At 38.4% G+C, this 27993-nt stretch overlaps 12 non-coding genes across 12 annotated transcripts; all 12 read right to left on the bottom strand.

Annotated features, from left to right (window-relative positions):
* Window positions 1-2522: 2522 nt before the first annotated feature.
* Window positions 2523-2595, bottom strand: trnam-cau (transfer RNA methionine (anticodon CAU)). The gene has a single exon. It is a non-coding gene; the product is annotated as a tRNA-Met (tRNA).
* Window positions 2596-3209: 614 nt separating this feature from the next.
* trnam-cau (transfer RNA methionine (anticodon CAU)) lies at window positions 3210-3282 on the bottom strand. Its single transcript has one exon. It is a non-coding gene; the product is annotated as a tRNA-Met (tRNA).
* Window positions 3283-4841: 1559 nt separating this feature from the next.
* On the bottom strand, window positions 4842-4914 carry trnam-cau (transfer RNA methionine (anticodon CAU)). The gene has a single exon. It is a non-coding gene; the product is annotated as a tRNA-Met (tRNA).
* Window positions 4915-7848: 2934 nt separating this feature from the next.
* trnam-cau (transfer RNA methionine (anticodon CAU)) lies at window positions 7849-7921 on the bottom strand. The gene has a single exon. It is a non-coding gene; the product is annotated as a tRNA-Met (tRNA).
* Window positions 7922-10855: 2934 nt separating this feature from the next.
* Window positions 10856-10928, bottom strand: trnam-cau (transfer RNA methionine (anticodon CAU)). The gene has a single exon. It is a non-coding gene; the product is annotated as a tRNA-Met (tRNA).
* Window positions 10929-15104: 4176 nt separating this feature from the next.
* On the bottom strand, window positions 15105-15177 carry trnam-cau (transfer RNA methionine (anticodon CAU)). Its single transcript has one exon. It is a non-coding gene; the product is annotated as a tRNA-Met (tRNA).
* A 273-nt stretch (window positions 15178-15450) lies between these two features.
* Window positions 15451-15523, bottom strand: trnam-cau (transfer RNA methionine (anticodon CAU)). The gene has a single exon. It is a non-coding gene; the product is annotated as a tRNA-Met (tRNA).
* Window positions 15524-16487: 964 nt separating this feature from the next.
* Window positions 16488-16560, bottom strand: trnam-cau (transfer RNA methionine (anticodon CAU)). Its single transcript has one exon. It is a non-coding gene; the product is annotated as a tRNA-Met (tRNA).
* A 1203-nt stretch (window positions 16561-17763) lies between these two features.
* trnam-cau (transfer RNA methionine (anticodon CAU)) lies at window positions 17764-17836 on the bottom strand. Its single transcript has one exon. It is a non-coding gene; the product is annotated as a tRNA-Met (tRNA).
* Window positions 17837-19862: 2026 nt separating this feature from the next.
* Window positions 19863-19935, bottom strand: trnam-cau (transfer RNA methionine (anticodon CAU)). Its single transcript has one exon. It is a non-coding gene; the product is annotated as a tRNA-Met (tRNA).
* A 2743-nt stretch (window positions 19936-22678) lies between these two features.
* trnam-cau (transfer RNA methionine (anticodon CAU)) lies at window positions 22679-22751 on the bottom strand. Its single transcript has one exon. It is a non-coding gene; the product is annotated as a tRNA-Met (tRNA).
* Window positions 22752-23362: 611 nt separating this feature from the next.
* On the bottom strand, window positions 23363-23435 carry trnam-cau (transfer RNA methionine (anticodon CAU)). The gene has a single exon. It is a non-coding gene; the product is annotated as a tRNA-Met (tRNA).
* Between the last annotated feature and the right edge of the window lie 4558 nt (window positions 23436-27993).

The following is a 27993-nucleotide window of genomic DNA, read 5'->3' as shown; positions in this document are numbered from 1 at the left end:
GCCAAAATGTATGGTCTGAAAGTCCACAACACCTGAGAAAAAAATTATGAAATCATTCTAAAGTAAAACAATTTTATATCGAACTTAAGATGTGGTTTCCACCGTGACAAAAGTATGTATTGTCTGAAAGTCCAAAACCACTGAGAATTAATTTTCACCTTCGGACATCAATGTCTTTTTATAAGCTTTGCTGCCCCGTGTGAGGATCGAACTTACGACCTTCAAATTATGAGACTGACGCGCTGCCTGCTGCGCCAAAGAGGCACATTAAAGAATTAAGTGTAAGAAAAAATATTGATACCGACCTTCACTTTTTGACAGTGACGTTGTAAGCACCGTGCCAAAATGTATGGTCTGAAAGTCCACAACACCTGAGAAAAAAATTATGAAATCATTCTAAAGTAAAACAATTTGATATCGACCTTAAGATGTGGTTTCCACCGTGACAAAAGTATGTATTGTCTGAAAGTCCAAAACCACTGAGAATTAATTTTCACTTCATCTTCGGACAACACTGTCTTTTTAAAACCTTTGCTGCCCCGTGTGAGGATCGAACTCACGACCTTCAGATTATGAGACTGACGCGCTACCTACTGCGCTAACTAAGAACATTTAATCAACAAATCGAAAGAAAAAATTATCGATACCGACCTTCACTTTTTGACAGTGACGTTGTAAGCACCGTGCCAAAAAGTTAGGTCTGAAAAACCACAACACCTGAGAAAAAAACTATGATTTCATTCTAAAGTAAAACAATTTGATATCGACCTTAAGACGTGGTTTCCACCGTGACAAAAGTATGTATTGTCTGTAAGTCCAAAACCACCGAGAATTAATTTTCACCATCAGACAACGGTCTTTTTATAAGCTTTGCTGCCCCGTGTGAGGATCGAACTCACGACCTTTAGATTATGAGACTGACGCGCTGCCTGCTGCACCAAGGAGGCACATTAAAGCATGAAGTGTAAGAAAAAATATCGATACCAAATTTCAGATTAAAGACAGTGACGTTGTAAGCACCGTGCCAAAATGTATGGTCTGAAAGTCCACAACACCTAAGAAAAAAACAATGATTTCATTCTAAAGTAAAAAATATAGATATCGATACCGACCTTCAGATTTTGACAGTGACGTTGTAAGCACCGTGCCAAAATGTATGGTCTGAAAGTCCACAACACCTAAGAAATAAACAATGATTTCATTCTAAAATAAAAAATATAGATATCGATACCGACCTTCAGATTTTACAGTGACGTTGTAAGCACCGTGACAAAAGTATGTATCGTCTGAACGTCCAATAACACTGAGAATTAATTTTCACTTCATCTTCAGAAAACACTGTCTTTTTAAAAGCTTTGCTGCCCCTTTTGAGGATCGAACTCACGACCTTCAGATTATGAGACTGACGCACTGCCTGCTGCGCCAACGAGGCACTTTTAAACCTTAAGCGTAAAGAAAAAATATCGATAACGACCTTCAGATTTTGACAGTGACGTTGTAAGCACCGTGCCAAAATGTATGGTCTGAAAAACCACAACACCTGAGAAAAAAACAATGATTTCATTCTAAAGTAAAACAATTTGATATCGACCTTAAGATGTGGTTTCCACCGTGACAAAAGTATGTATTGTCTGAAAGTCCAAAACCAATGAGAATTAATTTTCACCTTCGGACATCACTGTCTTTTTATAAGCTTTGCTGCCCCGTGTGAGGATCGAACTTACGACCTTCAAATTATGAGACTGACGCGCTGCCTGCTGCGCCAAAGAGGCACGTTAAAGCTTTAAGTGTAAGAAAAAATATTGATACCGACCTTCACTTTTTGACAGTGACGTTGTAAGCACCGTGCCAAAATGTATGGTCTGAAAGTCCACAACACCTGAGAAAAAAACTATGATTTCATTCTAAAGTAAAAAATATAGATATCGACCTTAAGATGTGGTATCCACCGTGACAAAAGTATGTATTGTCTGAAAGTCCAAAAACACTGAGAATTAATTTTCACCTTCGGACATCACTGTCTTTTTATAAGCTTTCCTGCCCCGTGTGAGGATCGAACTTACGACCTTCAAATTATGAGACTGACGCGATGCCTGCTGCGCCAAAGAGGCACATTAAAGCATTAAGTGTAAGAAAAAATATTGATACCGACCTTCACTTTTTGACAGTGACGTTGTAATCACCGTGCCAAAATGTATGGTCTGAAAGTCCACAACACCTAAGAAAAAAACAATGATTTCATTCTAAAGTAAAAAATATAGATATCGATACCGATCTTCAGATTTTGACAGTGACGTTGTAAGCACCGTGCCAAAATGTATGGTCTGAAAGTCCACAACACCTAAGAAATAAACAATGATTTAATTCTAAAGTAAAAAATATAGGTATCGATACCGACCTTAAGATTTTACAGTGACGTTGTAAGCACCGTGACAAAAGTATGTATCGTCTGAACGTCCAATAACACTGAGAATTAATTTTCACTTCATCTTCAGAAAACACTGTCTTTTTAAAAGCTTTGCTGCCCCGTGTGAGGATCGAACTCACGACCTTCAGATTATGAGACTGACGCGCTGCCTGCTGCGCCAACGAGGCACTTTTAAACCTTAAGCGTAAAGAAAAAATATCGATAACGACCTTCAGATTTTGACAGTGACGTTGTAAGCACCGTGCCAAAATGTATGGTCTGAAAAACCACAACACCTGAGAAAAAAACAATGATTTCATTCTAAAGTAAAACAATTTGATATCGACCTTAAGATGTGGTTTCCACCGTGACAAAAGTATGTATTGTCTGAAAGTCCAAAAGCACTGAGAATTACTTTTCACCTTCAGACATCACTGTCTTTTTTTTAATAAGCTTTGCTGCCCCGTGTGAGGATCGAATTTACGACCTTCAAATTATGAGACTGACGCGCTGCCTGCTGCGCCAACGAGGCACATTAAAGCATTAAGTGTAAGAAAAAATATTGATACCGACCTTCACTTTTTGACAGTGATGTTGTAAGTACCGTGCCAAAATGTATGGTCTGAAAGTCCACAACACCTGAGAAAAAAAATATGATTTCATTCTAAAGTAAAAAATATAGATATCGACCTTAAGATGTGGTATCCACCGTGACAAAAGTATGTATTGTCTGAAAGTCCAAAACCACTGAGAATTAATTTTCACTTCATCTTCGGACAACACTGTCTTTTTAATACTTTGCTGCCCCGTGTGAGTATCGAACTCACGACCTTCAGATTATGAGACTGACGCGCTACCTACTGCGCTAACGAAGCACATTTAATCAACAAATCGAAAGAAAAAATTATCGATACCGACCTTCACTTTTTGACAGTGACGTTGTAAGCACCGTGCCAAAATGTATGGTCTGAAAAACCACAACACCTGAGAAAAAAACAATGATTTCATTCTAAAGTAAAACAATTTGATATCGACCTTAAGATGTGGTTTCCACCGTGACAAAAGTATGTATTGTCTGAAAGTCCACAACACCTAAGAAATAAACAATGATTTCATTCTAAAGTAAAAAATATAGATATCGATACCGACCTTCAGATTTTACAGTGACGTTGTAAGCACCGTGACAAAAGTACGTATTGTCTGAAAGTCCAAAACCACTGAGAATTAATTTTCACTTCATCTTCAGACAACACTGTCTTTTTAAAACTTTGCTGCCCCGTGTGAGGATCGAACTCACGACCTTCAGATTATGAGACAGACTCGCTACCTACTGCGCTAACGAAGCACATTTAATCAACAAATCGAAAGAAAAAATTAGCGATACCGACCTTCACTTTTTGACAGTGACGTTGTAAGCACCGTGCCAAAATGTTAGATCTGAAAAACCACAACACCTGAGAAAAAAACTATGATTTCATTCTAAAGTAAAACAATTTGATATCGACCTTAAGATGTGGTTTCCACCGTGACAAAAGTATGTACTGTCTGAAAGTCCAAAACGACTGAGAATTAATTTTCACCTTCAGAAAACACTGTCATCTTATAAGCTTTGCTGCCCCATGTGAGGATCGAACTCACGACCTTCAGATTATGAGACTGACGCAGTGCCTGCTGCGCCAACGAGGCACATTAATTCATTAAGTGTAAGAAAAAATATTGATACCGACCTTCACTTTTTGACAGTGACATGGTAAGCACCGTGCCAAAATGTTAGGTCTGAAAAACCACAACACCTGAGAAAAAAACTATGATTTCATTCTAAAGTAAAACAATTTGATATCGACCTTAAGACGTGGTTTCCACCGTGACAAAAGTATGTATTGTCTGTAAGTCCAAAACCACTGAGAATTAATTTTCACCATCAGACAATAGTCTTTTTATAAGCTTTGCTGCCCCATGTGAGGATCGAACTCACAACCTTCAGATTATGAGACTGACGCGCTGCATGCTGCACCAACGAGGCACATTAAAGCATGAAGTGTAAGAAAAAATATCGATACCAGATTTCAGATTTTGACAGTGACGTTGTAAGCACCGTGCCAAAATGTATGGTCTGAAAGTCCACAACACCTAAGAAAAAAACAATGATTTCATTCTAAAGTAAAAAATATAGATATCGATACCGACCTTCAGATTTTGACAGTGACGTTGTAAGCACCGTGCCAAAATGTATGGTCTGAAAGTCCACAACACCTAAGAAATAAACAATGATTTCATTCTAAAGTAAAAAATATAGATATCGATACCGACCTTCAGATTTTACAGTGACGTTGTAAGCACCGTGACAAAAGTATGTATCGTCTGAACGTCCAATAACACTGAGAATTAATTTTCACTTCATCTTCAGAAAACACTGTCTTTTTAAAAGCTTTGCTGCCCCGTGTGAGGATCGAACTCACGACCTTCAGATTATGAGACTGACGCGCTGCCTGCTGCGCCAACGAGGCACTTTTAAACCTTAAGCGTAAAGAAAAAATATCGATAACAACCTTCAGATTTTGACAGTGACGTTGTAAGCACCGTGCCAAAATGTATGGTCTGAAAAACCACAACACCTGAGAAAAAAACAATGATTTCATTCTAAAGTAAAACAATTTGATATCGACCTTAAGATGTGGTTTCCACCGTGACAAAAGTATGTATTGTCTGAAAGTCCAAAACCACTGAGAATTAATTTTCACCTTCGGACATCACTGTCTTTTTATAAGCTTTGCTGCCCCGTGTGAGGATCGAACTTACGACCTTGAAATTATGAGACTGACGCGCTGCCTGCTGCGCCAAAGAGGCACATTAAAGCATTAAGTGTAAGAAAAAATATTGATACCGACCTTCACTTTTTGACAGTGACGTTGTAAGCACCGTGCCAAAATGTATGGTCTGAAAGTCCACAACACCTGAGAAAAAAATTATGAAATCATTCTAAAGTAAAACAATTTGATATCGACCTTAAGATGTGGTTTCCACCGTGACAAAAGTATGTATTGTCTGAAAGTCCAAAACCACTGAGAATTAATTTTCACTTCATCTTCGGACAACACTGTCTTTTTAAAACCTTTGCTGCCCCGTGTGAGGATCGAACTCACGACCTTCAGATTATGAGACTGACGCGCTACCTACTGCGCTAACTAAGAACATTTAATCAACAAATCGAAAGAAAAAATTATCGATACCGACCTTCACTTTTTGACAGTGACGTTGTAAGCACCGTGCCAAAAAGTTAGGTCTGAAAAACCACAACACCTGAGAAAAAAACTATGATTTCATTCTAAAGTAAAACAATTTGATATCGACCTTAAGACGTGGTTTCCACCGTGACAAAAGTATGTATTGTCTGTAAGTCCAAAACCACAGAGAATTAATTTTCACCATCAGACAACGGTCTTTTTATAAGCTTTGCTGCCCCGTGTGAGGATCGAACTCACGACCTTTAGATTATGAGACTGACACGCTGCCTGCTGCACCAAGGAGGCACATTAAAGCATGAAGTGTAAGAAAAAATATCGATACCAAATTTCAGATTAAAGACAGTGACGTTGTAAGCACCGTGCCAAAATGTATGGTCTGAAAGTCCACAACACCTAAGAAAAAAACAATGATTTCATTCTAAAGTAAAAAATATAGATATCGATACCGACCTTCAGATTTTGACAGTGACGTTGTAAGCACCGTGCCAAAATGTATGGTCTGAAAGTCCACAACACCTAAGAAATAAACAATGATTTCATTCTAAAATAAAAAATATAGATATCGATACCGACCTTCAGATTTTACAGTGACGTTGTAAGCACCGTGACAAAAGTATGTATCGTCTGAACGTCCAATAACACTGAGAATTAATTTTCACTTCATCTTCAGAAAACACTGTCTTTTTAAAAGCTTTGCTGCCCCTTTTGAGGATCGAACTCACGACCTTCAGATTATGAGACTGACGCACTGCCTGCTGCGCCAACGAGGCACTTTTAAACCTTAAGCGTAAAGAAAAAATATCGATAACGACCTTCAGATTTTGACAGTGACGTTGTAAGCACCGTGCCAAAATGTATGGTCTGAAAAACCACAACACCTGAGAAAAAAACTATGATTTCATTCTAAAGTAAAACAATTTGATATCGACCTTAAGATGTGGTTTCCACCGTGACAAAAGTATGTATTGTCTGAAAGTCCAAAACCACTGAGAATTAATTTTCACCTTCGGACATCACTGTCTTTTTATAAGCTTTGCTGCCCCGTGTGAGGATCGAACTTACGACCTTCAAATTATGAGACTGACGCGCTGCCTGCTGCGCCAAAGAGGCACGTTAAAGCTTTAAGTGTAAGAAAAAATATTGATACCGACCTTCACTTTTTGACAGTGACGTTGTAAGCACCGTGCCAAAATGTATGGTCTGAAAGTCCACAACACCTGAGAAAAAAACTATGATTTCATTCTAAAGTAAAAAATATAGATATCGACCTTAAGATGTGGTATCCACCGTGACAAAAGTATGTATTGTCTGAAAGTCCAAAAACACTGAGAATTAATTTTCACCTTCAGACAAAACTGTCTTTTATAAGCTTTGCTGCCCCGTGTGAGGATCGAACTCACGACCTTCAGATTATGAGACTGACGCGGTGCCTGCTGCGCCAACAAGGAACGTTAAATCATTAAGTGTAAGAAAAAATATCGATACCGACCTTCACTTTTTGACAGTGACGATGTAAGCACCGTGCCAAAATGTATGGTCTGAAAGTCCACAACACCTGAGAAAAAAACTACGATTTCATTCTAAAGTAAAACAATTTGATATCGACCTTAAGACGTGGTTTCCACCGTGACAAAAGTATGTATTGTCTGTAAGTCCAAAACCACCGAGAATTAATTTTCACCATCAGACAACGGTCTTTTTAGAAGCTTTGCTGCCCCGTGTGAGGATCGAACTCACGACCTTTAGATTATGAGACTGACGCGCTGCCTGCTGCACCAAGGAGGCACATTAAAGCATGAAGTGTAAGAAAAAATATCGATACCAAATTTCAGATTTTGACAGTGACGTTGTAAGCACCGTGCCAAAATGTATGGTCTGAAAGTCCACAACACCTAAGAAAAAAACAATGATTTCATTCTAAAGTAAAAAATATAGATATCGATACCGACCTTCAGATTTTGACAGTGACGTTGTAAGCACCGTGCCAAAATGTATGGTCTGAAAGTCCACAACACCTAAGAAATAAACAATGATTTCATTCTAAAGTAAAAAATATAGATATCGATACCGACCTTCAGATTTTACAGTGACGTTGTAAGCACCGTGACAAAAGTATGTATCGTCTGAACGTCCAATAACACTGAGAATTAATTTTCACTTCATCTTCAGAAAACACTGTCTTTTTAAAAGCTTTGCTGCCCCGTGTGAGGATCGAACTCACGACCTTCAGATTATGAGACTGACGCGCTGCCTGCTGCGCCAACGAGGCACTTTTAAACCTTAAGCGTAAAGAAAAAATATCGATAACAACCTTCAGATTTTGACAGTGACGTTGTAAGCACCGTGCCAAAATGTATGGTCTGAAAAACCACAACACCTGAGAAAAAAACAATGATTTCATTCTAAAGTAAAACAATTTGATATCGACCTTAAGATGTGGTTTCCACCGTGACAAAAGTATGTATTGTCTGAAAGTCCAAAACCACTGAGAATTAATTTTCACCTTCGGACATCACTGTCTTTTTATAAGCTTTGCTGCCCCGTGTGAGGATCGAACTTACGACCTTCAAATTATGAGACTGACGCGCTGCCTGCTGCGCCAAAGAGGCACATTAAAGCATTAAGTGTAAGAAAAAATATTGATACCGACCTTCACTTTTTGACAGTGACGTTGTAAGCACCGTGCCAAAATGTATGGTCTGAAAGTCCACAACACCTGAGAAAAAAATTATGAAATCATTCTAAAGTAAAACAATTTGATATCGACCTTAAGATGTGGTTTCCACCGTGACAAAAGTATGTATTGTCTGAAAGTCCAAAACCACTGAGAATTAATTTTCACTTCATCTTCGGACAACACTGTCTTTTTAAAACCTTTGCTGCCCCGTGTGAGGATCGAACTCACGACCTTCAGATTATGAGACTGACGCGCTACCTACTGCGCTAACTAAGAACATTTAATCAACAAATCGAAAGAAAAAATTATCGATACCGACCTTCACTTTTTGACAGTGACGTTGTAAGCACCGTGCCAAAAAGTTAGGTCTGAAAAACCACAACACCTGAGAAAAAAACTATGATTTCATTCTAAAGTAAAACAATTTGATATCGACCTTAAGACGTGGTTTCCACCGTGACAAAAGTATGTATTGTCTGTAAGTCCAAAACCACAGAGAATTAATTTTCACCATCAGACAACGGTCTTTTTATAAGCTTTGCTGCCCCGTGTGAGGATCGAACTCACGACCTTTAGATTATGAGACTGACACGCTGCCTGCTGCACCAAGGAGGCACATTAAAGCATGAAGTGTAAGAAAAAATATCGATACCAAATTTCAGATTAAAGACAGTGACGTTGTAAGCACCGTGCCAAAATGTATGGTCTGAAAGTCCACAACACCTAAGAAAAAAACAATGATTTCATTCTAAAGTAAAAAATATAGATATCGATACCGACCTTCAGATTTTGACAGTGACGTTGTAAGCACCGTGCCAAAATGTATGGTCTGAAAGTCCACAACACCTAAGAAATAAACAATGATTTCATTCTAAAATAAAAAATATAGATATCGATACCGACCTTCAGATTTTACAGTGACGTTGTAAGCACCGTGACAAAAGTATGTATCGTCTGAACGTCCAATAACACTGAGAATTAATTTTCACTTCATCTTCAGAAAACACTGTCTTTTTAAAAGCTTTGCTGCCCCTTTTGAGGATCGAACTCACGACCTTCAGATTATGAGACTGACGCACTGCCTGCTGCGCCAACGAGGCACTTTTAAACCTTAAGCGTAAAGAAAAAATATCGATAACGACCTTCAGATTTTGACAGTGACGTTGTAAGCACCGTGCCAAAATGTATGGTCTGAAAAACCACAACACCTGAGAAAAAAACTATGATTTCATTCTAAAGTAAAACAATTTGATATCGACCTTAAGATGTGGTTTCCACCGTGACAAAAGTATGTATTGTCTGAAAGTCCAAAACCACTGAGAATTAATTTTCACCTTCGGACATCACTGTCTTTTTATAAGCTTTGCTGCCCCGTGTGAGGATCGAACTTACGACCTTCAAATTATGAGACTGACGCGCTGCCTGCTGCGCCAAAGAGGCACGTTAAAGCTTTAAGTGTAAGAAAAAATATTGATACCGACCTTCACTTTTTGACAGTGACGTTGTAAGCACCGTGCCAAAATGTATGGTCTGAAAGTCCACAACACCTGAGAAAAAAACTATGATTTCATTCTAAAGTAAAAAATATAGATATCGACCTTAAGATGTGGTATCCACCGTGACAAAAGTATGTATTGTCTGAAAGTCCAAAAACACTGAGAATTAATTTTCACCTTCAGACAAAACTGTCTTTTATAAGCTTTGCTGCCCCGTGTGAGGATCGAACTCACGACCTTCAGATTATGAGACTGACGCGGTGCCTGCTGCGCCAACAAGGAACGTTAAATCATTAAGTGTAAGAAAAAATATCGATACCGACCTTCACTTTTTGACAGTGACGATGTAAGCACCGTGCCAAAATGTATGGTCTGAAAGTCCACAACACCTGAGAAAAAAACTACGATTTCATTCTAAAGTAAAACAATTTGATATCGACCTTAAGACGTGGTTTCCACCGTGACAAAAGTATGTATTGTCTGTAAGTCCAAAACCACCGAGAATTAATTTTCACCATCAGACAACGGTCTTTTTAGAAGCTTTGCTGCCCCGTGTGAGGATCGAACTCACGACCTTTAGATTATGAGACTGACGCGCTGCCTGCTGCACCAAGGAGGCACATTAAAGCATGAAGTGTAAGAAAAAATATCGATACCAAATTTCAGATTTTGACAGTGACGTTGTAAGCACCGTGCCAAAATGTATGGTCTGAAAGTCCACAACACCTAAGAAAAAAACAATGATTTCATTCTAAAGTAAAAAATATAGATATCGATACCGACCTTCAGATTTTGACAGTGACGTTGTAAGCACCGTGCCAAAATGTATGGTCTGAAAGTCCACAACACCTAAGAAATAAACAATGATTTCATTCTAAAGTAAAAAATATAGATATCGATACCGACCTTCAGATTTTACAGTGACGTTGTAAGCACCGTGACAAAAGTATGTATCGTCTGAACGTCCAATAACACTGAGAATTAATTTTCACTTCATCTTCAGAAAACACTGTCTTTTTAAAAGCTTTGCTGCCCCGTGTGAGGATCGAACTCACGACCTTCAGATTATGAGACTGACGCGCTGCCTGCTGCGCCAACGAGGCACTTTTAAACCTTAAGCGTAAAGAAAAAATATCGATAACGACCTTCAGATTTTGACAGTGACGTTGTAAGCACCGTGCCAAAATGTATGGTCTGAAAAACCACAACACCTGAGAAAAAAACAATGATTTCATTCTAAAGTAAAACAATTTGATATCGACCTTAAGATGTGGTTTCCACCGTGACAAAAGTATGTATTGTCTGAAAGTCCAAAACCACTGAAAATTAATTTTCACCTTCGGACATCACTGTCTTTTTATAAGCTTTCCTGCCCCGTGTGAGGATCGAACTTACGACCTTCAAATTATGAGACTGACGCGATGCCTGCTGCGCCAAAGAGGCACATTAAAGCATTAAGTGTAAGAAAAAATATTGATACCGACCTTCACTTTTTGACAGTGACGTTGTAATCACCGTGCCAAAATGTATGGTCTGAAAGTCCACAACACCTGAGAAAAAAATTATGAAATCATTCTAAAGTAAAACAATTTTATATCGAACTTAAGATGTGGTTTCCACCGTGACAAAAGTATGTATTGTCTGAAAGTCCAAAACCACTGAGAATTAATTTTCACCTTCGGACATCAATGTCTTTTTATAAGCTTTGCTGCCCCGTGTGAGGATCGAACTTACGACCTTCAAATTATGAGACTGACGCGCTGCCTGCTGCGCCAAAGAGGCACATTAAAGAATTAAGTGTAAGAAAAAATATTGATACCGACCTTCACTTTTTGACAGTGACGTTGTAAGCACCGTGCCAAAATGTATGGTCTGAAAGTCCACAACACCTGAGAAAAAAATTATGAAATCATTCTAAAGTAAAACAATTTGATATCGACCTTAAGATGTGGTTTCCACCGTGACAAAAGTATGTATTGTCTGAAAGTCCAAAACCACTGAGAATTAATTTTCACTTCATCTTCGGACAACACTGTCTTTTTAAAACCTTTGCTGCCCCGTGTGAGGATCGAACTCACGACCTTCAGATTATGAGACTGACGCGCTACCTACTGCGCTAACTAAGAACATTTAATCAACAAATCGAAAGAAAAAATTATCGATACCGACCTTCACTTTTTGACTGCGACGTTGTAAGCACCGTGCCAAAATGTTAGGTCTGAAAAACCACAACACCTGAGAAAAAAACTATGATTTCATTCTAAAGTAAAACAATTTGATATCGACCTTAAGACGTGGTTTCCACCATGACAAAAGTATGTATTGTCTGTAAGTCCAAAACAACCGAGAATTAATTTTCACCATCAGACAACGGTCTTTTTATAAGCTTTGCTGCCCCGTGTGAGGATCGAACTCACGACCTTCAGATTATGAGACTGACGCGCTGCCTGCTGCACCAAGGAGGCACATTAAAGCATGAAGTGTAAGAAAAAATATCGATACCAAATTTCAGATTAAAGACAGTGACGTTGTAAGCACCGTGCCAAAATGTATGGTCTGAAAGTCCACAACACCTAAGAAAAAAACAATGATTTCATTCTAAAGTAAAAAATATAGATATCGATACCGACCTTCAGATTTTGACAGTGACGTTGTAAGCACCGTGCCAAAATGTATGGTCTGAAAGTCCACAACACCTAAGAAATAAACAATGATTTCATTCTAAAGTAAAAAATATAGATATCGATACCGACCTTCAGATTTTACAGTGACGTTGTAAGCACCGTGACAAAAGTATGTATCGTCTGAACGTCCAATAACACTGAGAATTAATTTTCACTTCATCTTCAGAAAACACTGTCTTTTTAAAAGCTTTGCTGCCCCTTTTGAGGATCGAACTCACGACCTTCAGATTATGAGACTGACGCACTGCCTGCTGCGCCAACGAGGTACATTTAAACCTTAAGCGTAAAGAAAAAATATCGATAACGACCTTCAGATTTTGACAGTGACGTTGTAAGCACCGTGCCAAAATGTATGGTCTGAAAAACCACAACACCTGAGAAAAAAACAATGATTTCATTCTAAAGTAAAACAATTTGATATCGACCTTAAGATGTGGTTTCCACCGTGACAAAAGTATGTATTGTCTGAAAGTCCAAAACCACTGAGAATTAATTTTCACCTTCGGACATCACTGTCTTTTTATAAGCTTTGCTGCCCCGTGTGAGGATCGAACTTACGACCTTCAAATTATGAGACTGACGCGATGCCTGCTGCGCCAAAGAGGCACATTAAAGCATTAAGTGTAAGAAAAAATATTGATACCGACCTTCACTTTTTGACAGTGACGTTGTAATCACCGTGCCAAAATGTATGGTCTGAAAGTCCACAACACCTGAGAAAAAAATTATGAAATCATTCTAAAGTAAAACAATTTTATATCGACCTTAAGATGTGGTATCCACCGTGACAAAAGTATGTATTGTCTGAAAGTCCAAAACCACTGAGAATTAATTTTCACCTTCAGACAAAACTGTCTTTTATAAGCTTTGCTGCCCCGTGTGAGGATCGAACTCACGATCTTCAGATTATGAGACTGACGCGGTGCCTGCTGCGCCAACAAGGAACGTTAAATCATTAAGTGTAAGAAAAAATATCGATACCGACCTTCACTTTTTGACAGTGACGATGTAAGCACCGTGCCAAAATGTATGGTCTGAAAGTCCACAACACCTGAGAAAAAAACTACGATTTCATTCTAAAGTAAAACAATTTGATATCGACCTTATGATGTGGTTTCCACCGTGACAAAAGTATGTATTGTCTGAAAGTCCAAAACCACTGAGAATTAATTTTCACCTTCGGACATCACTGTCTTTTTATAAGCTTTGCTGCCCCGTGTGAGGATCGAACTTACGACCTTCAAATTATGAGACTGACGCGCTGCCTGCTGCGCCAAAGAGGCACGTTAAAGCTTTAAGTGTAAGAAAAAATATTGATACCGACCTTCACTTTTTGACAGTGACGTTGTAAGCACCGTGCCAAAATGTATGGTCTGAAAGTCCACAACACCTGAGAAAAAAACTATGATTTCATTCTAAAGTAAAAAATATAGATATCGACCTTAAGATGTGGTATCCACCGTGACAAAAGTATGTATTGTCTGAAAGTCCAAAACCACTGAGAATTAATTTTCACCTTCAGACAAAACTGTCTTTTATAAGCTTTGCTGCTCCGTGTGAGGATCGAACTCACGACCTTCAGATTATGAGACTGACGCGGTGCCTGCTGCGCCAACAAGGAACGTTAAATCATTAAGTGTAAGAAAAAATATCGATACCGACCTTCACTTTTTGACAGTGACGATGTAAGCACCGTGCCAAAATGTATGGTCTGAAAGTCCACAACACCTGAGAAAAAAACTACGATTTCATTCTAAAGTAAAACAATTTGATATCGACCTTATGATGTGGTTTCCACCGTGACAAAAGTATGTACTGTCTGAAAGTCCAAAACCACTGAGAATTAATTTTCACCTTCAGACAACACTGTCATTTTATAAGCTTTGCTGCCCCATGTGAGGATCGAACTCACGACCTTCAGATTATGAAACTGACGCACTGCGTGCTGCGCCAACGAGGCACATTAATTCATTAAGTGTAAGAAAAAATATCGATACCGACCTTCACTTTTTGACAGTGACGTTGTAAGCACCGTGCCAAAATGTATGGTCTGAAAGGCCACAACACCTGAGAAAAAAACTATGATTTCATTCTAAAGTAAAAAATATAGATATCGACCTTAAGATGTGGTATCCACCGTGACAAAAATATGTATTGTCTGAAAGTCCAAAACATCTGAGGATTAATTGTCACTTCAGCTTCAGACAAAACTTTCTTTTTAAAATCTTTGCTGCCCCCTGTGAGGATCGAACTCACGACCTTCAGAATATAGAACTGATGCACTACCTACTGCGCTAACAAGTCACATTACATGAAGACATCGAAATAAAAAATGATCGATACCGACCTTCAGATTTTGACAGTGACGTTGAAAGCACCGTGCCAAAATGTATGGTCTGAAAGTCCACAACACCTAAGAAATAAACAATGATTTCATTCTAAAGTAAAAAATATAGATATCGATACCGACCTTCAGATTTTGACAGTGACGTTGTAAGCACCGTGACAAAAGTATGTATCGTCTGAATGTCCAATACCACTGAGAATTAATTTTCACTTCATCTTCAGAAAACACTGTCTTTTTAAAAGCTTTGCTGCCCCGTGTGAGGATCGAACTCACGACCTTCAGATTATGAGACTGACGCGCTACCTACTGCGCTAACGAGGCATATTTAATTAAGAAATCGAAAGAAAAAATTATCGATACCGACATTCACTTTTTGACAGTGACGTTGTAAGCACCGTGCCAAAATGTATGGTCTGAAAAACCACAACACCTGAGAAAAAAACAATGATTTCATTCTAAAGTAAAACAATTTGATATCGACCTTAAGATGTGGTTTCCACCGTGACAAAAGTATGTATTGTCTGAAAGTCCAAAACCACTGAGAATTAATTTTCACTTCATCTTCGGACAACACTGTCTTTTTAAAAGCTTTGCTGCCCCGTGTGAGGATCGAACTCACCACCTTCAGATTATGAGACTGACGCGCTACCTACTGCGCTAACGAGGCATATTTAATTAAGAAATCGAAAGAAAAAATTATCGATACCGACATTCACTTTTTGACAGTGACGTTGTAAGCACCGTGCCAAAATGTATGGTCTGAAAAACCACAACACCTGAGAAAAAAATTATGAAATCATTCTAAAGTAAAACAATTTGATATCGACCTTAAGATGTGGTTTCCACCGTGACAAAAGTATGTATTGTCTGAAAGTCCAAAACCACTGAGAATTAATTTTCACTTCATCTTCGGACAACACTGTCTTTTTATAAGCTTTGCTGCCCCATGTGAGGATCGAACTCAAGACCTTCAGATTATGAGACTGACGCGCTACCTACTGCACTAACGAAGCACATTTAATCAACAAATCGAAAGAAAAAAATATCGATACTGACCTTCACTCTTTGACAGTGACGTTGTAAGCACCGTGCCAAAATGTATGGTCTGAAAAACCACAACACCTGAGAAAAAAACAATGATTTCATTCTAAAGTAAAACAATTTGATATCGACCTTAAGATGTGGTTTCCACCGTGACAAAAGTATGTATTGTCTGAAAGTCCAAAAACACTGAGAATTAATTTTCACTTCATCTTCGGACAACACTGTCTTTTTAAAACTTTGCTGCCCCGTGTGAGGATCGAACTCACGACCTTCAGATTATGAGACTGATGCGCTACCTACTGCGCTAACTAAGAACATTTAATCAACTAATAGAAAGAAAAAAATATCGATACCGACCTTCACTTTTTGACACTGACGTTGTAAGCACCGTGCCAAAATGTATGGTCTGAAAGTCCACAACACCTGAGAAAAAAACTATGATTTCATTCTAAAGTAAAAAATATAGATATCGACCTTAAGATGTGGTATCCACCGTGACAAAAGTATGTATTGTCTGAAAGTCCAAAACATCTGAGAATTAATTGTCACTTATTCTTCAGACAACACTTTCTTTTTAAAATCTTTGCTGCCCCGTGTGAGGATCTAACTCACGACCTTCAGATTATGAGACTGACGCGCTACCTACTGCGCTAACGAAGCACATTTAATCAACAAATCGAAAGAAAAAATTATCGATACCGACCTTCACTTTTTGACAGTGACGTTGTAAGCACCGTGCCAAAATGCTAGGTCTGAAAAACCACAACACCTGAGAAAAAAACTATGATTTCATTCTAAAGTAAAACAATTTGATATCGACCTTAAGACGTGGTTTCCACTGTGACAAAAGTATGTATTGTCTGTAAGTCCAAAAACACTGAGAATTAATTTTCACCATTAGACAACAGTCTTTTTATAAGCTTTGCTGCCCCGTGTGAGGATCGAACTCACGACCTTTAGATTATGAGACTGACGCGCTGCCTGCTGCACCAACGAGGCACAATAAAGCATGAAGTGTAAGAAAAAATATCGATACCGACCTTCAGATTTTGACAGTGACGTTGTAACCACCGTGCCAAAATGTATGGTCTGAAAGTCCACAACACCTATGAAAAAAACAATGATTTCATTCTAAAGTAAAAAATATAGATATCGATACCGACCTTCAGATTTTACAGTGACGTTGTAAGCACCGTGACAAAAGTATGTATTGTCTGAAAGTCCAAAACCACTGAGAATTAATTTTCACCTTCAGACAAAACTGTCTTTTATAAGCTTTGCTGACCCGTGTGAGGATCGAACTCACGACCTTCAGATTATGAGACTGACGCACTGCCTGCTGCGCCAACGAGGCACATTAAATCATTAAGTTTAAGAAAAAATATCGATACCGACCTTCACTTTTTGACAGTGACGTTGTAAGCACCGTGCCAAAATGTATGGTCTGAAAGGCCACAACACCTGAGAAAAAAACTATGATTTCATTCTAAAGTAAAAAATAGAGATATCGACCTTAAGATGTGGTATCCACCGTGACAAAAATATGTATTGTCTGAAAGTCCAAAACATCTGAGAATTAATTGTCACTTCATCTTCAGACAAAACTTTCTTTTTAAAATCTTTGCTGCCCCGTGTGAGGATAGAACTCACGACCTTCAGATTATAAGACTGATGCACTACCTACTGCGCTAACACGTCACATTACATGAAGACATCGAAATAAAAAATGATCGATACCGACCTTCAGATTTTGACAGTGACGTTGAAAGCACCGTGCCAAAATGTATCGTCTGAATGTCCAATACCACTGAGAATTAATTTTCACTTCATCTTCAGAAAACACTGTCTTTTTAAGAGCTTTGCTGCCCCGTGTGAGGATCGAACTCACGACCTTCAGATTATGAGACTGACGCGCTACCTACTGCGCTAACGAGGAACATTTAATTAAGAAATCGAAAGAAAAAATTATCGATACCGACATTCACTTTTTGACAGTGACGTTGTAAGCACCGTGCCAAAATGTATGGTCTGAAAAACCACAACACCTGAGAAAAAAATTATGATTTCATTCTAAAGTAAAACAATTTGATATCGACCTTAAGATGTGGTTTCCACCGTGACAAAAGTATGTATTGTCTGAAAGTCCAAAACCACTGAGAATTAATTTTCACTTCATCTTCGGACAACACTGTCTTTTTAAAAGCTTTGCTGCCCCGTGTGAGGATCGAACTCACGACCTTTAGATTATGAGACTGACGTGCTGCCTGCTGCACCAACGAGGCACATTAAAGCCTGAAGTGTAAGAAAAAATATCGATACCAAATTTCAGATTTTGACAGTGACGTTGTAAGCACTGTGCCAAAATGTATGGTCTGAAAGTCCACAACACCTAAGAAAAAAACAATGATTTCATTCTAAAGTAGAAAATATAGATATCGATACCGACCTTCAGATTTTACAGTGACGTTGTAAGCACCGTGACAAAAGTATGTATTGTCTGAACGTCCAATAACACTGAGAATTAATTTTCACTTCATCTTCAGAAAACACTGTCTTTTTAAAACTTTGCTGCCCCGTGTGAGGATCGAACTCACGACCTTCAGATTATGAGACTGACGCGCTACCTACTGCGCTAACTAAGAAGATTTAATCAACTAATCGAAAGAAAAAAATATCGATACCGACCTTCACTTTTTGACAGTGACGTTGTAAGCACCGTGCCAAAATGTATGGTCTGAAAAACCACAACACCTGAGAAAAAAACTATGATTTCATTCTAAAGTAAAACAATTTGATATAGACCTTAAGATGTGGTTTCCACCGTGACAAAAGTATGTATTGTCTGAAAGTCCAAAACATCTGAGAATTAATTGTCACTTCATCTTCAGACAAAACTTTCTTTTTAAAGTCTTTGCTGCCCCGTGTGAGGATAGAACTCACGACCTTCAGATTATAAGACTGATGCACTACCTACTGCGCTAACACGTCACATTACATGAAGACATCGAAATAAAAAATGATCGATACCGACCTTCAGATTTTGACAGTGACGTTGAAAGCACCGTGCCAAAATGTATGGTCTGAAAGTCCACAACACCTAAGAAATAAACAATGATTTCATTCAAAAGTAAAAATATAGATATCGATACCGAGCTTCAGATTTTGACAGTGACGTTGTAAGCACCGTGACAAAAGTATGTATCGTCTGAATGTCCAATACCACTGAGAATTAATTTTCACTTCATCTTCAGAAAACGCTGTCTTTTTAAGAGCTTTGCTGCCCCGTGTGAGGATCGAACTCACGACCTTCAGATTATGAGACTGACGCGCTACCTACTGCGCTAACAAGGAACATTTAATTAAGAAATCGAAAGAAAAAATTATCGATACCGACATTCACTTTTTGACAGTGACGTTGTAAGCACCGTGCCAAAATGTATGGTCTGAAAAACCACAACACCTGAGAAAAAAATTATGATTTCATTCTAAAGTAAAACAATTTGATATCGACCTTAAGATGTGGTTTCCACCGTGACAAAAGTATGTATTGTCTGAAAGTCCAAAACCACTGAGAATTAATTTTCACCATCAGACAACAGTCTTTTTATAAGCTTTGCTGCCCCTTGTGAGGATCGAACTGACGACCTTCAGATTATGAGACTGACGCGCTGCCTGCTGCACCAACGAGGTAAATTAAATCATATAGTGTAAGAAAAAAATATCGATACCGACCTTCAGATTTTGACAGTGACGTTGTAAGCACCGTGCCAAAATGTATGGTCTGAAAGTCCACAACACCTGAGAAAAAAACTATGACTTCATTCTAAAGTAAAAAATATAGATATCGACCTTAAGATGTGGTATCCACCGTGACAAAAGTATGTATTGTCTGAAAGTCCAAAACATCTGAGAATTAATTGTCACTTATTCTTCAGACAACACTTTCTTTTTAAAATCTTTGCTGCCCCGTGTGAGGATCTAACTCACGACCTTCAGATTATGAGACTGACGCGCTACCTACTGCGCTAACGAAGCACGTTTAATCAACAAATCGAAAGAAAAAATTATCGATACCGACCTTCACTTTTTGACAGTGACGTTGTAAGCACCGTGCCAAAATGCTAGGTCTGAAAAACCACAACACCTGAGAAAAAAACTATGATTTCATTCTAAAGTAAAACAATTTGATATCGACCTTAAGACGTGGTTTCCACTGTGACAAAAGTATGTATTGTCTGTAAGTCCAAAAACACTGAGAATTAATTTTCACCATTAGACAACAGTCTTTTTATAAGCTTTGCTGCCCCGTGTGAGGATCGAACTCACGACCTTTAGATTATGAGACTGACGCGCTGCCTGCTGCACCAACGAGGCACAATAAAGCATGAAGTGTAAGAAAAAATATCGATACCGACCTTCAGATTTTGACAGTGACGTTGTAACCACCGTGCCAAAATGTATGGTCTGAAAGTCCACAACACCTATGAAAAAAACAATGATTTCATTCTAAAGTAAAAAATATAGATATCGATACCGACCTTCAGATTTTACAGTGATGTTGTAAGCACCGTGACAAAAGTATGTATTGTCTGAAAGTCCAAAACCACTGAGAATTAATTTTCACCTTCAGACAAAACTGTCTTTTATAAGCTTTGCTGACCCGTGTGAGGATCGAACTCACGACCTTCAGATTATGAGACTGACGCACTGCCTGCTGCGCCAACGAGGCACATTAAATCATTAAGTTTAAGAAAAAATATCGATACCGACCTTCACTTTTTGACAGTGACGTTGTAAGCACCGTGCCAAAATGTATGGTCTGAAAGGCCACAACACCTGAGAAAAAAACTATGATTTCATTCTAAAGTAAAAAATAGAGATATCGACCTTAAGATGTGGTATCCACCGTGACAAAAATATGTATTGTCTGAAAGTCCAAAACATCTGAGAATTAATTGTCACTTCATCTTCAGACAAAACTTTCTTTTTAAAATCTTTGCTGCCCCGTGTGAGGATAGAACTCACGACCTTCAGATTATAAGACTGATGCACTACCTACTGCGCTAACACGTCACATTACATGAAGACATCGAAATAAAAAATGATCGATACCGACCTTCAGATTTTGACAGTGACGTTGAAAGCACCGTGCCAAAATGTATGGTCTGAAAGTCCACAACACCTAAGAAATAAACAATGATTTCATTCAAAAGTAAAAATATAGATATCGATACCGAGCTTCAGATTTTGACAGTGACGTTGTAAGCACCGTGACAAAAGTATGTATCGTCTGAATGTCCAATACCACTGAGAATTAATTTTCACTTCATCTTCAGAAAACACTGTCTTTTTAAGAGCTTTGCTGCCCCGTGTGAGGATCGAACTCACAACCTTCAGATTATGAGACTGACGCGCTACCTACTGCGCTAACGAGGAACATTTAATTAAGAAATCGAAAGAAAAAATTATCGATACCGACATTCACTTTTTGACAGTGACGTTGTAAGCACCGTGCCAAAATGTATGGTCTGAAAAACCACAACACCTGAGAAAAAAATTATGATTTCATTCTAAAGTAAAACAATTTGATATCGACCTTAAGATGTGGTTTCCACCGTGACAAAAGTATGTATTGTCTGAAAGTCCAAAACCACTGAGAATTAATTTTCACTTCATCTTCGGACAACACTGTCTTTTTAAAAGCTTTGCTGCCCCGTGTGAGGATCGAACTCACGACCTTTAGATTATGAGACTGACGTGCTGCCTGCTGCACCAACGAGGCACATTAAAGCCTGAAGTGTAAGAAAAAATATCGATACCAAATTTCAGATTTTGACAGTGACGTTGTAAGCACTGTGCCAAAATGTATGGTCTGAAAGTCCACAACACCTAAGAAAAAAACAATGATTTCATTCTAAAGTAGAAAATATAGATATCGATACCGACCTTCAGATTTTACAGTGACGTTGTAAGCACCGTGACAAAAGTATGTATTGTCTGAACGTCCAATAACACTGAGAATTAATTTTCACTTCATCTTCAGAAAACACTGTCTTTTTAAGACTTTGCTGCCCCGTGTGAGGATCGAACTCACGACCTTCAGATTATGAGACTGACGCGCTACCTACTGCGCTAACTAAGAAGATTTAATCAACTAATCGAAAGAAAAAAATATCGATACCGACCTTCACTTTTTGACAGTGACGTTGTAAGCACCGTGCCAAAATGTATGGTCTGAAAAACCACAACACCTGAGAAAAAAACTATGATTTCATTCTAAAGTAAAACAATTTGATATAGACCTTAAGATGTGGTTTCCACCGTGACAAAAGTATGTATTGTCTGAAAGTCCAAAACATCTGAGAATTAATTGTCACTTCATCTTCAGACAAAACTTTCTTTTTAAAATCTTTGCTGCCCCGTGTGAGGATAGAACTCACGACCTTCAGATTATAAGACTGATGCACTACCTACTGCGCTAACACGTCACATTACATGAAGACATCGAAATAAAAAATGATCGATACCGACCTTCAGATTTTGACAGTGACGTTGAAAGCACCGTGCCAAAATGTATGGTCTGAAAGTCCACAACACCTAAGAAATAAACAATGATTTCATTCAAAAGTAAAAATATAGATATCGATACCGAGCTTCAGATTTTGACAGTGACGTTGTAAGCACCGTGACAAAAGTATGTATCGTCTGAATGTCCAATACCACTGAGAATTAATTTTCACTTCATCTTCAGAAAACGCTGTCTTTTTAAGAGCTTTGCTGCCCCGTGTGAGGATCGAACTCACGACCTTCAGATTATGAGACTGACGCGCTACCTACTGCGCTAACGAGGAACATTTAATTAAGAAATCGAAAGAAAAAATTATCGATACCGACATTCACTTTTTGACAGTGACGTTGTAAGCACCGTGCCAAAATGTATGGTCTGAAAAACCACAACACCTGAGAAAAAAATTATGATTTCATTCTAAAGTAAAACAATTTGATATCGACCTTAAGATGTGGTTTCCACCGTGACAAAAGTATGTATTGTCTGAAAGTCCAAAACCACTGAGAATTAATTTTCACCATCAGACAACAGTCTTTTTATAAGCTTTGCTGCCCCTTGTGAGGATCGAACTGACGACCTTCAGATTATGAGACTGACGCGCTGCCTGCTGCACCAACGAGGTAAATTAAATCATATAGTGTAAGAAAAAAATATCGATACCGACCTTCAGATTTTGACAGTGACGTTGTAAGCACCGTGCCAAAATGTATGGTCTGAAAGTCCACAACACCTGAGAAAAAAACTATGACTTCATTCTAAAGTAAAAAATATAGATATCGACCTTAAGATGTGGTATCCACCGTGACAAAAGTATGTATTGTCTGAAAGTCCAAAACATCTGAGAATTAATTGTCACTTATTCTTCAGACAACACTTTCTTTTTAAAATCTTTGCTGCCCCGTGTGAGGATCTAACTCACGACCTTCAGATTATGAGACTGACGCGCTACCTACTGCGCTAACGAAGCACATTTAATCAACAAATCGAAAGAAAAAATTATCGATACCGACCTTCACTTTTTGACAGTGACGTTGTAAGCACCGTGCCAAAATGTATGGTCTGAAAAACCACAACACCTGAGAAAAAAACAATGATTTCATTCTAAAGTAAAAAATATAGATATCGATACCGACTTTCACTTTTTGACAGTGACGTTGTAAGCACCGTGACAAAAGTATGTATCGTCTGAACGTACAATACCACTGAGAATTAATTTTCACCTCATCTTCAGAAAACACTGTCTTTTTTAAAGCTTTGCTGCCCGTGTGAGGATCGAACTCACGACCTTCAGATTATGAGACTGACGCGCTGCCTGCTGTTCCAACGAGGCACTTCTAAACATTAAGCATAAAGAAAAAATATCGATAACGACCTTCAGATTTTGACAGTGACGTTTTAAGCACCGTGCCAAAATGTATGGTCTGAAAGTCCACATCACCTGAGAAAAAAACAATGATTTCATTCTAAAGTAAAAAATATAGATATCGACTTTAAGATGTGGTATCCACCGTGACAAAAGTATGTATTGTCTGAAAGTCCAAAACCACTGAGAATTAATTTTCACTTCATCTTCAGAGAACACTGTCTTTTTAAAAGCTATGCTGGCCCGTGTGAGGATGGAACTCATGACCTTCAGATTATGAGACTGACGCGCTACCTACTGCGCTAACGAAGCACATTTAATCAACAAATCGAAAGAAAAAATTATCGATACCGACCTTCACTTTTTGACAGTGACGTTGTAAGCACCGTGCCAAAATGTATGGTCTGAAAGTCCACAACACCTGAGAAAAAAACTATGATTTCATTCTAAAGTAAAAAATATAGATATCGACCTTAAGATGTGGTATCCACCGTGACAAAAGTATGTATTGTGTGAAAGTCCAAAACATCTGAGAATTAATTGTCACTTCATCTTCAGACAACACTGTCTTTTAAAGGCTTTGCTGACCCGTGTGAGGATTGAACTCACGACCTTCAGATAATGAGACTGACGCGCTACCTACTGCGCTAACGAAACACATTTAATCAACAAATCAAAAGAAAAAATTATCGATACCGACCTTCACTTTTTGACAGTGACGTTGTAAGCACCGTGCCAAAATGTATGGTCTGAAAAACCACAACACCTGAGAAAAAAACTATGATTTCATTCTAAAGTAAAACAATTTGATATCGACCTTAAGATGTGGTTTCCACCGTGACAAAAGTATGTATTGTCTGAAAGTCCAAAACCAGCGAGAATTAATTTTCACCATCGGACAAGAGTCTTTTTATAAGCTTCGTTGCCCCGTGTGAGGATTGAACTCACGACATTCAGATTATGAGACTGACGCGCTGCCTGCTGCACCAACGAGGCACATTAAAGCATTAAGTGTAAGAAAAAATATCGATACCGACCTTCAGATTTTGACAGTGACGTTGTAAGCACCGTGAAAAAGGTGTGTATCGTCCAACACCACTGAGAATTAATTTTCACCTTCAGACAACAGACTTTTTATAAGCTTTACTGCCACGTGTGAGGATCGAACTCACGACCTTTAGATTATGAGACTGACGCGCTGCCTGCTGCGCCAACGAGGCACTTTTAAACATTAAGCGTAAAGAAAAAATATCGATACCGACCTTCACTTTTTGACAGTGACGTTGTAAGCACCGTGACAAAAGTATGTATCGTCTGAAAGTCCAAAACATCTGAGAATTAATTGTCACTTCATCTTCAGACAACACTGTCTTTTTAAAAGCTTTGCTGCTCGTGTGAGGATCGAACTCACGACCTTTAGATTATGAGACTGACGCGCTACCTACTGCGCTAACTAAGAACATTTAATGAACAAATCGAAAGAAAAAATTAGCGATACCGACCTTCACTTTTTGACAGTGACGTTGTAAGCACCGTGCCAAAATGTTAGGTTTGAAAAACCACAACACCTGAGAAAAAAACTATGATTTCATTCTAAAGTAAAACAATTTGATATCGACCTTAAGACGTGGTTTCCACCGTGACAAAAGTATGTATTGTCTGTAAGTCCAAAACCACTGAGAATTAATTTTCACCATCAGACAACTGTCTTTTTATAAGCTTTGCTGCCTCGTGTGAGGATCGAACTCACGACCTTTAGATTATGAGACTGACGCGCTGCCTGCTGCACCAACGAGGCACATTAAAGCATGAAGTGTAAGAAGAAATATCGATACCAAATTTCAGATTTTGACAGTGACGTTGTAAGCACCGTGCCAAAATGTATGGTCTGAAAAACCACAACACCTGAGAAAAAAACTATGATTTCATTCTAAAGTAAAACAATTTGATATCGACCTTAAGATGTGGTTTCCACCGTGACAAAAGTATGTATTGTCTGAAAGTCCAAAACCACTGAGAATTAATTTTCACCATCAGACAACAGTTTTTTATAAGCTTTGCTGCCCCGTGTGAGGATCGAACTCACGACCTTCAGATTATGAGACTGATGCACTGCCTGCTGCACCAACGAGGCACATTAGAGCTTTAAGTGTAAGAAAAAATATCGATACCGACCTTCAGATTTTGACAGTGACGTTGTAAGCACCGTGCCAAAATGTATGGTCTGAAAGTCCACAACACCTAAGAAAAAAACAATGATTTCATTCTAAAGTAAAAAATATAGATATCGACTTTAAGATGTGGTATCCACTGTGACAAAAGTATGTATTGTCTGAAAGTCCAAAACCACTGAGAATTAATTTTCACTTCATCTTCAGACAACGCTGTCTTTTTAAAAGCTATGCTGGCCCGTGTGAGGATCGAACTCATGACCTTCAGATTATGAGACTGACGCGCTGCCTACTGCGCTAACGAAGAACATTTAATCAACAAATCGAAAGAAAAAATTATCGATACCGACCTTCACTTTTTGACAGTGACGTTGTAAGCACCGTGCCAAAATGTATGGTCTGAAAGTCCACAACACCTGAGAAAAAAACTATGATTTCATTCTAAAGTAAAAAATATAGATATCGACCTTAAGATGTGGTATCCACCGTGACAAAAGTATGTATTGTCTGAAAGTCCAAAACATCTTTGAATTAATTGTCACTTCATCTTCAGACAACACTGTCTTTTTAAAGGCTTTGCTGACCCGTGTGAGGATCGAACTCACGACCTTCAGATTATGAGACTGACGCGCTACCTACTGCGCTAACGAAACACATTTAATCAACAAAACAAAAGAAAAAATTATCGATACCGACCTTCACTTTTTGACAGTGACGTTGTAAGCACAGTTCCAAAATGTATGGTCTGAAAAACCAAAACACCTGAGAAAAAAACTATGATTTCATTCTAAAGTAAAACAATTTGATATCGACCTTAAGATGTGGTTTCCACCGTGACAAAAGTATGTATTGTCTGAAAGTCCAAAACCACTGAGAATTAATTTTCACCATCAGACAAGAGTCTTTTTATAAGGTTGGCTGCCCCGTGTGAGGATCGAACTCACGACCTTTAGATTATGAGACTGACGCACTGCCTGCTGCACCAACGAGGCACTTTTAAACATTAAGCGAAAAGAAAAAATATCGATACCGACCTTCACTTTTTGACAGTGACGTTGTAAGCACCGTGCCAAAATGTATGGTCTGAAAAACCACAACACCTGAGAAAAAAACTATGATTTCATTCTAAAGTAAAAAATATAGATATCGACCTTAAGATGTGGTGTCCACCGTGACAAAAGTATGTATTGTCTGAAAGTCCAAAACATCTGAGAATTAATTGTCACTTCATCTTCAGACAACATTTTCTTTTTAAAATCTTTGCTGCCCCGTGTGAGGATCTAACTCACGACCTACAGATTATGAGACTGACGCACTACCTACTGCGCTAACGAGTGACATTACATGAAGAAATCGAAATAAAAAATATCGATACCGACCTTCAGATTTTGACAGTGACGTTGTAAGCACCGTGCCAAAATGTATGGTCTGAAAGTCCACAACACCTAAGAAAAAAACAATGATTTCATTCTAAAGTAAAAAATATAGATATCGACTTTAAGATGTAGTATCCACTGTGACAAAAGTATGTATTGTCTGAAAGTCCAAAACCACTGAGAATTAATTTTCACTTCATCTTCAGACAACGCTGTCTTTTTAAAAGCTATGCTGGCCCGTGTGAGGATCGAACTCATGACCTTCAGATTATGAGACTGACGCGCTGCCTACTGCGCTAACGAAGAACATTTAATCAACAATTCGAAAGAAAAAATTATCGATACCGACCTTCACTTTTTGACAGTGACGTTGTAAGCACCGTGCCAAAATGTATGGTCTGAAAGTCCACAACACCTGAGAAAAAAACTATGATTTCATTCTAAAGTAAAAAATATAGATATCGACCTTAAGATGTGGTATCCACCGTGACAAAAGTATGTATTGTCTGAAAGTCCAAAACATCTGAGAATTAATTGTCACTTCATCTTCAGACAACACTGTCTTTTTAAAGGCTTTGCTGACCCGTGTGAGGATCGAACTCACGACCTTCAGAT

Source organism: Salmo salar, chromosome 02 (assembly GCF_965601325.2).
Source record: "Salmo salar chromosome 02, fSalSal1, whole genome shotgun sequence".
In the NCBI taxonomy this organism is placed as follows: domain Eukaryota; kingdom Metazoa; phylum Chordata; class Actinopteri; order Salmoniformes; family Salmonidae; genus Salmo; species Salmo salar.
This window is presented reverse-complemented; position numbering and strand designations above follow the sequence as displayed.